Source organism: Limulus polyphemus, unplaced genomic scaffold (assembly GCF_000517525.1).
Source record: "Limulus polyphemus unplaced genomic scaffold, Limulus_polyphemus-2.1.2 Scaffold635, whole genome shotgun sequence".
NCBI lineage: Eukaryota > Metazoa > Arthropoda > Merostomata > Xiphosura > Limulidae > Limulus > Limulus polyphemus.
The window spans coordinates 454,673-463,863 of NW_013666245.1; the positions used below are offsets into that span (position 1 = coordinate 454,673).

General features: G+C 27.8%; 1 protein-coding gene across 7 annotated transcripts in view; it reads left to right on the plus strand.

Moving 5' to 3' along the window:
• LOC106459600 (protein CLP1 homolog) overlaps positions 1-8,979 on the plus strand; it is a 107,609-nt gene extending 98,630 nt beyond the window's left edge. For 4 of the 7 annotated variants that reach the window (XR_002610600.1, XM_022386120.1, XM_022386122.1 and 1 more), the window contains one exon: positions 7,126-8,691. The gene's annotated coding sequence lies outside the window, so the exon portion shown is untranslated. The other 3 variants (XR_002610601.1, XM_022386121.1, XR_002610602.1) reach the window with 2 other exon arrangements.
• The last annotated feature ends 212 nt before the right edge of the window (positions 8,980-9,191 follow it).

Sequence of the window (9,191 nt, forward strand, 5' to 3'; positions counted from 1 at the left end):
GACTAATACTGGTAGGAAAGATGGAAATAGGAGAATTAGAGAAAGGAAGAGGAACTATTTATTTTATCAAAATAAGTAATAGAAGATGCAAAGAAGGAATAAAAAGGATTTATGGAAAATACAAAAATGTTGATTCATTTGAAAAAAAACAAAGTTTTATAATAATATTAAAAATACAGAAGAAATACCAAGAAACAAAAGTAATGTTTTCTAACAGTGAACAATGATCACGCCAAGACGTTTTAGAATACCTAAACTCACAACATTCATGTATAAACTTTACATGTGAGATGGAAGAAAACAATAATTTTTTTTTAAACAACTCTTTCTCACATCTGTTTACCCTAAAAAAACAGTTACTGACTTATACACTCACTTCAACAGTTTCATATCAGACTCCTTCAAACAACCTTGTTTTAAATCTTCTAAACAGAGCATATAATATCTGTTTTGACTACTTCTGTCTTTACTCAGAAATTCATAACATATTATGAAGTAATGATTATCCCCTTAATTTCTTACACTCCCATCACATAAAAAATTTTGAAAAATAAAATGGAACCTACCAAAAAGTCACACGCTGTCTCAAAATATCCATTAGTTCTTATCACTTTTCATTGGCAAACAAAGTTTTAAGCTCAAATTCAAAAAATATACAAAATATATCACCCACAAATTAAGCTACATTTAGTATTTACGTCAACATTTAGAATTAAAAATATGTTTAAAACCAAAGACACTCTACCCATTCCTATGCACTCATGTGTCACATATAAATACACTTGTGGTAGGTGTAAAGCTACCTGTATTGGTAAACTTACATGACACCTACAAATACATGCACACAAGCACATGGGAATTTCAGCTAGAAGCAGATATAAGCTTAACTAATCAACCTTGTATCTGATTGCACAGTGAGGATAACAACCACCTCGTACTTCTAGAAAAACTTGAAAATTATTGACCCTGGAACCACAGATTATGAACTCTTTATTAAAGATAGCCTCTCCATTTTCAGTGATTTCCCAACACTGAATAATATCATCAACTCCTCTTTGTTGTCATTAATTTAATCAATTCCAGATTCTCAGTGTTTTTATTTGATAAATATTATTATTTTAAAGATGCAGAGTTTATACTTATATTTAAGCTTTTCTTTATAATGTTTTCTCTTCACAGTATTATTTATTAAACAGGTGTATGCTGCATGTTTTATCATATATTCTGTTATATTGTTAGCATTTAAAGCTGTTCTTTCTAAACTTCCAATTGAATACAAAAACTTGGTCAATAGCTAATGTTGTCTTTTGTAGTTAGAATATTGTGAACTAACTTTTTTGAGGTTTTAATGCTGATGATGGAATTTAAAGAAATTCTGAAACATCCATAATTAAAGATGTTTTTGGTTTTACCGTGTTTTTAATATTTATCATTTGAAGAAATATAGCAAGAGAAGAAAATAAAAAAGAAGAAATAAATAAATTGTATAAGTAAAGAAAAAAATATGAAAGAAATGTTGTTGCAAGTTTTGACAAATAATAATCAAGAGAATCAGAAAACAAATAGACAAGATACAAAACAACTTTGGATAGAGAGAGAGGATAATGAAGAAAAGGATTTGTTGGAAGAGATAAAAGATTTAAAAACTGAGATAAAATTATGTCATACACAGACAGATAAAAGAGAGAATAGGAGTAGAAGACAAAATGTAGTATTTAAAGGAATAAAAATTGAAGCATGAAAGGATACAAAGAGGTAGGCTAAATTAAAAACTGGATTTGAGTTGGGGGTGAGAAGAGTATATTTGGTTGGAAGAAAAGGAGGAAGATCGGCAAAACCAATAATAGTAAATTTGAAAGAGAGAATGTAAAAGAAGAGATTTTGAAGGAGAAAAAGTAAAGAGGTAAGGAAGAAATTGTTTGAAGTAGGAAAATGAGAGAAAAAATGTAAGGAATATAAAGTTGAAAATTGATAAAATAATAACAGAAGGACAAGAACTTGAATAGAAAAAGAGTAAGAAAGATTTTGTCATTAAAAAGAAATGACAAAAAGATTATAAAAGTGGGAAGAGGAGAAAGAATTAAGTTTTGAAACTAATAAAAAGGTTGGAAGAATAAGAAAGGAGAAAACAAAAGAGAATAGAAATGTTAATATGGAATGTTGCAGGAATACTTAATAAACATAAAACGTTTTGGGAGCATATAGGAAATAAGGATATAGTCATTATTGTACAAGAAAATGAAGAAGACTGTAGAGGAAAAATTATAATCTCAGTTTAAATGGACTATAAGAATAACACAGAAAAGAGAAAAAAGAATGACCTAAGGGTGGACAGTTAGTGGGGATAAAGAGGAATGTTAAATGGAACATTTAAAAAGAAAGGTGAAATTATGGAATAATATTAAATTATAAAAAAGGAAAAGAGAAAGGGATTATAAAGACAGTGTTAATGATGAAAAATTGAAGAAGATTATTGAAGCAGCTGAAGAAAAGATATAACAAAGATAAGAACAAGGAAAGAGTTAACATTGGTGGGAGATTTTAATGCAAGGATTTGACAGGAAATAAGAGGAGATAGAGATTAAGGAGAAGAAAACAGAAACAAATATAAATAGAGTTTGATAAGGAAATTTAAAGATGATGAGGTGAAAACAGAGAGAATACAATTGATAGAGTGTTATGAAGGAGAAAATAAGGAGATAGAGGAAAATTTTACTTTCGTAGGAGCAAGAGGAGCTAAAGTGGTGGTTTATGCAATTGCGAAAGAAGAATGTAACCTTTTAGGAAAAGTAATAAAAATATGAAGTGAGAAGTGAATCAGATCATCTTCCAGTAACTATGAAAATTAGAGATAAGCAATTAATCAATTATCTATGAGCACTGATCATGTTGATTAATGTTATAAAATAATCAAATAATCAAAATTAGGGTTTCCAATTATTACTGTTTGTAAGTATTCCAACTACCAAAGTAATTGAAATATTGTTACTGTGATATTTTATTTATTAATTCAAGATCGTTCAGTTTAATTGATTAGTGTCATGATTCATGAAAATAAGCAACTAATGGGAATTAGTGTTTCTGTTTCTTACTATTTTTGATTGTTTCAACTATTCAAGTCTTGTGACTATAATGAATTAGTTGAATGTAATTGATGAATGTGCCTGACAATTATTTATTTATTAGGTTCCACTAATCCCTCAGCTTTAGTGGAAATATTAAAAAAAAAGAAATTAAAAGGCAAGAAAGTGTTAGGGAAAAAAAAGGGCAGGGGATGAAGTGGATAGAAGAGAGGAAGGAAGGTTTTATAAACATTTGAAAGAAATCAGAAGATGTGGAAAAATATTTAAGACATTTTAAGTAAAATATGGATGGAGGCAGTTGAAAAAGTGGGGATTAAAAGAAAGGATAAGGAAAGCCAAGGCTGGTTTGATATAGACTCTAAAGAGAAAAAGAGATAAGTAAGAAGATATTTAAATATATTTAGAAGGACATTGTAAGAGGAAGACAAAGTGAATTATATAAAGGCTAGAAGAGACTTTCATAAATTATATGATAAAAATAAGAAGAACAAAAGATATCAAACTTATATTGGTTGTCAAGTAAGCTTGTTTCTTCAGATTATTAGAAGTATCTGTTATTTTATCTAAAACAGGCATTGTAAGATTTAGCAAGAAAACAATGACATTTATTTGAAGGTTCTAGAAAAAGAGTGAGTTTTTGTATAAAGATAAGAAGAACAAAAGATGATAATATCTAGGATAAGGTAAGGAAAAGTAGATCAATAAGGGATTTTTGGGAAAAGTGAATAGATGTAAAAGGAAAAGAAAAATGACAGGACAAACAGTAAAACTAGAAAATTTAAAAAACATTTTATTGATGTATTAAAAGGCATAGATCAAAAAGAAGAAATCAAAGAAGATTGGAAAGTACAAATATATTATGACAAATTGGATAGAAAAACAGAAACTGAAAAATTATAAAAATTGAAGAAATATAAGAGACTAGGTGATTATCAAGAAATAAACAAGTTTTTTATAGCCACAAAAGTGTAAAGGATAGTGAAAAACTTAGAACTAATAAACAGAGAATTAAAAAGTAAACTGTACCCATAAAATGGAGAAAAGAGGAAATTTGTCTTACATATAAGCCAGTAGAGAAAGAGCATCCACATAACTATAACATAATTGTATACATTGTATAAAATTCTAACAGGTATGGTGGCAGAGAGGTTAAAGAGATGGCTAGAAGAAAATCAAGCATGTTTTAGAAAAATAAGTTACAGACAAAAAGGAAAAATTGTTTGCTTTTTTGTGGACTTGAAGTCAACATATAATATTATAGATAGAAAAGAGACTGTTCTTGAAAACACTCACAACTAGAATTAAAGTAAGAACAATACAAGAGATTTATTTGGAAAAATAAAAATAAAGGAAAAATACATGACAGACAAAGATAATTTTTTTGGGCACAAGAAGGAATCACACAAAGGTGCCATTAAGCCCAGTGTTATTTAGTACATATATATATATATAAATTATGTGGAAGAGGATTAGGTAAAAAAGAAAATTAGAAGAATTGTGATTGGAAAAAATTCAGCTCTTTGATACATTAGTTTGATGAGTGATAATGTATGGGAATGGAATAAAGAAGAGAAGGTACATGAAATGGATACTTTAGATAGATGAAAATACACCAAATTGTATTGTGGTTTGAAACAGGAAGACCAAATGTTGAAGGCTAGGGTACGAAGAGATTATGAAGATATGTTTGACAAATAATAAGAATGAAAGAAAAAAAATTATGGCTAAAGAATGGTTAATGGAGATAATTAAAGGAATATAAAATAATAGAAAAACTAAATGGGGGATGTTGATAGAATGAGTATTGGGAGTACAGAAATAATAAAATTGATTAAAAAACAAGTGATATGAAAGCTTTTCAGAAAAACGATAGATGAACTAATAAGAATAGAGATAGTACAAAATATCCAGGAAGAATGAAATTCAGTAGAACAGTGGATTTACTGTTCATATTATGAAAATATAAAAGACAAAATCAAGAAATGGAATATTTGAGAAAATGAGAAAAAAATATTATGAACCAGATTAGATGTAGAGGTATAATAGAGGGCAGAAAAAAAAAAGTGTGTGTGTGGGAGGGGGTCAAGAGATTTAAGAAAAAATGAAAGAGAATGGAGCATATATGGAAGTGTGAAAAGATGCAAACAATCTGAAAAAAAGAATATGAATGGATTGAAGAGGAAAGGAGTCAGGAAGGAAATGTATGAATTTTGAAGATGGTGAAAGGAAAATAAACAAAAAGAAATGTGCAGGTGTATTGAAAAAATTTGTAAAAGAATAAGAGAAGAAGAATTAAAATATTAATAAATATATAAACAGTAAAAAGAAAAGAAAAATATGATGAACGTATTATAGAGACTTCTGTACCCCCTTCTAAAGAGAAAATATATTAAAATTCAATTATTAAGAATAAAAAACTAAACAAAAGTTCAGGCTTTATAGGGTAAAGATGTGATATCATTAACAAACATAGATATTCTGATAGTGTAAACATACATAGAATTAATGTAATTGCTATAATGTTGTCAGTAGTATATTTATAAACTTACAACACTGAAATCTGGTGTTTAATTCTCCACAGTTACAGAGTGCAGATAGCCAATTATACAGCATTACACTAAAATAATATATGCCATAATCTAAAAAAACATTATATATATATGCAGTATTGTAAAAGGACATATAATTACGTAACTGTTGTAATGGAATATAACTGAAAGTCTATTTCTGTGTTATATTTGTTTTGAATTGCTTCATAGATATTTACTCTGCACAATGCTCACTGAAGGAATAGTTTAGAAAAAGTACCCAGATTTGCAGGGGTTATTAGGTTAATATGTTTTAGCAAGTGCATAAAATGTATCATCAAAGTAAAAATATTGATCCAATTTTAAACTTAAATCGTTTCTGAATTAATGTATTTTCTGTTATATCATCAACATTTTTATTAAAAAAAAACAAACCTCTAATCAATGGAGACTCTAATTTAGAAATGGGGTAGTCTTGCTGAAAAAAAAAAAAGTGAACTTTGAAACATCCATTGTTACAGCTACTTAAGGAAATTTAAGTCCAAGTTAGATACTATAATATCAGACTTAACATTTTACAAATGTAGAAAATAATGCAAAGTAGCTATTAAATTGAGCTACTACTTGTTTAATTATTATACACTGTATCACTACCATAGGTAATGTTATGATAGGTCTATTGTAAGTATATCTTTTCTTTTTTTCTGCAACATTATTACCAGTATTTTATCAAGTTATCTTTGAAGGTCACTAAAGTAATTAAACAAAAGTAGTGTTTGTAGCATGATTAATTTATTTTCCAAATCAAAAATAAAGTCACAGAAGCATATTTATTTGCGATATGATCTATAAGAATGCTATATCATTATAATTTGGCTTCAGTTACAAGTTAATATCAGTGTTAGTTTGGAGTCAAATTTTCAGAAAAAAAACTAAATAATAAGTCTGTTAGTAATGTGCAAAAACATTAGCATCTGTGTCAAGTTTGTAGTGTTAAATTTATGCTATAGAATGATGCTCTTATACTTAGTTGTTCATCTCAAGGTTTTGTTGTGTTTTATCATATGCGGGTAAAGGTCACTAGACAACTATTTACATCTTCTTATGGGTCATCCTTGTTATTACAATGCTCACTGAAGGGATACTTTATTATAGATTATAAAAATTAATCTTCAGGGGCATTACTCAGAGACAAAATCCTGTTATTAATCAATAACAAATACTCATTTTAGTCCTGAAAATTAAGAAATTAAATTGAATTTTTTTTTTAATACAAGAACTCTGCTCATTTGTACAACCAATACTACAACACAAATATTTGGTTTTAAGGTGATTAAAATAAAAAAACATTAATTATTTAGAAAGAAAAATTAAAATTCAAGTGCAAAAATTATCTGTCAGGAAATATTAATTTTAAGTATTTAGCTTTTCTTTGTGCACTTGTCTGAAAAAGCAAATGTCTTTGTTAATGTTTATAATGTTATATAAATAAATATCATGAATAAACTTTAAAGGAGCTGCCATTGTTCTGTCTTGCAATGAAGAACTTCCCATTTGAAAAGATGGATGTATTAGCCTAAGAAGATTTTCTTGTTGGAAGTTCTGGAGATATCCCTTGACATTTTGGCGATGAATATGATGATGCCAAGTTAACACTAGTGAAACTTTGACATGTTTTAACACTTCTTTGATATCCCATTTCTCGCTCTTTTGTACTTTAATTATTACTAAGGTTTTTTTGTTTCTGTAAGTGGATATTATATATTAAAAAAACTTATAAAACATCCTGTATGAAATTGATTCTAAAGATGTAAACTCTAAATTGTATGCTTAAAACAGTAACTTATATAATACAGAATAATGAACTAAAGAAAACTTTCCCATTGATGTATACTTTATTTGAAAATGATAATGACACTAGAATAAAATCTTATTATTTTGAAGACTGAGGTTGGATGGAACAAAAAGGATCACAGTTGGAGTATACAAAATGTAGCATTATATATAATGTAAGAGAGTAAAGAATTGTGTTATAGTACAAATTTTATCTGGAAGACAATGAGTCACAGGGTAAAATATTTATATACATGGTTTGTAAACTGTTTTATATATCTCATTTTTATAAACTAAAGTATGGTTAGTGTTAGGCACAAGACAAATGATTCATAAAGAAAAATATTAATAGGGAACTTGAACTCCTGACTGTATCTGTGTATTTGATAACTCTCTGCTACAGAGTTTTGAAAGTAGCATAAAATTTATGTTATGTTCATTGCTGATGTAGTTTTGTTAGAATTTCACATGGATGTTTATAGATGACATTGTAAATTTTGCATTAACTTGACTGTCAGATGACTATGATTTTAAATAAATCTTTGCTAGTATTTATTATATAATCATGTATTTCATGTAATACACAAAATAAAACAAGTTATTTGTTTAGTATTGTGCACTGAAATAAAATCACATTTTCCAATAAAATATTTCAGTGAAACAACCATTTTATTATTAGTATCTGTAAACTGAAAATAGTGTTCCATTAGCACTTTTACAATGTTGTATTACCAATTTTAATAAAACTTAAACAATTTTGATAAATACACGTGAGCATTTGCTGTGTTTGGCAATACTTAATAAAATTCAGTGGATTGTTGCTTAGCATACTGTGTACATGTTGAAATGAAGAATATTTATCTTTAAATTCTATAAATTAAATAGTTGCATTTCTTTCAAAAATAAAATGTAATCTTTTGAAGTAGCTTTATGTGTAAAATTTGTGACAAACCGGTGTACAGAATCTTGGTTTTGTTTTCTATGGGACGTCTTAACATTGGCACTAACCAAGTTATGTAAATTACTTATGCAACAGTGAAGATGCTTCCCTGAGTGACTGAAATGTTGTACTCTGTATATGAAGCATTCTCTGGTCTCCTCAATAGTAATATTTACTGCTCATCTTTAAACCATTTGAACTTGATTGATAAACAAGTATTTTAAGGTAATTTTATCTTTTACCAATGTGGTTTTTGCAGGCTTTAAAATTTTTTCTACAACAGAAGCAAGGCTAACTGGCATTATAATTTTCAGGGAATCTTATCACCTCTTTGAAAAAAGGAGTAATATCAGGAACTCTCTCATCTTGAGGCCTTATCCACTCTGTTGGTCTACCAAAAATGAAAGATTTCTCTTTGCACCTTTATTTTATGACACAAAATGTGCCAGTTCATTAATATTCATCAATCAGCACATCTAATATTAATAAATATTCACAATTAGTAAAAAAAAACATCACTGTAGTACTAGTTGGTAAATTGTGCTGCTCTTTGTTTACATTATTTTGGCTCCAAATGATAAAGATTTAATTAATTTGTAACTTTGAAGAAGTATTTTAGTATAAAAACTTTTTTCATTTTTTCAAGTATTATAATTTAATGTAAAGAAAGACTATTCCTAAAATAAAAGAAGATACTAAACTTTTACAGTCATTCATTTCTTGTACTCTAGACATAAAAACTTAACATTTTCACTTACATGTCAATATTCTATGTCCCTTGAGATAATAACATTACCATTATTACTT